Here is a 454-nt window from a genome sequence, read left to right on the forward strand (position 1 = left end):
TATTTTCTTTGTGTTTCCACGTTTATAGTACGCAATATTATTCGCTTGAAGTCCTGGGCCACAGCATGAGGCGATGGCGATTGGTAAGAAGGTGTTACCGACATTGTAATGCATATATTCTGTGTAAACGACCTTATCAGAAATTACGCAGAAATAACAAAAAAGTGTTAAAATTTGTTTTATTGCATTAGTTTTGTAATTGGTTCAGTTTATGTAATTATATACTTGTTTGTGAAGAACACACACGTCTGGTATCGTTGGCAGGATTTAACGCAATGAGAGCTGCTCTTTGCCTCCTAAGTGGTAATGGACATTAACCCACCTCACAATTGGATTATGCAAACGAGGCTTTCCGAGTCACGGAGGAGCTGTAGTTGGGATTTCCGGAACGGATTACTTCATTTCCACCGGTTATGTCATTTTCAAGAGATAATAATTTGAAATAATACAGATT

This window comes from Halyomorpha halys, unplaced genomic scaffold, assembly GCF_000696795.3.
Source record: "Halyomorpha halys isolate HHAL.00 unplaced genomic scaffold, Hhal_1.1 Scaffold809.1, whole genome shotgun sequence".
Classification (NCBI taxonomy): Eukaryota; Metazoa; Arthropoda; class Insecta; order Hemiptera; family Pentatomidae; genus Halyomorpha; species Halyomorpha halys.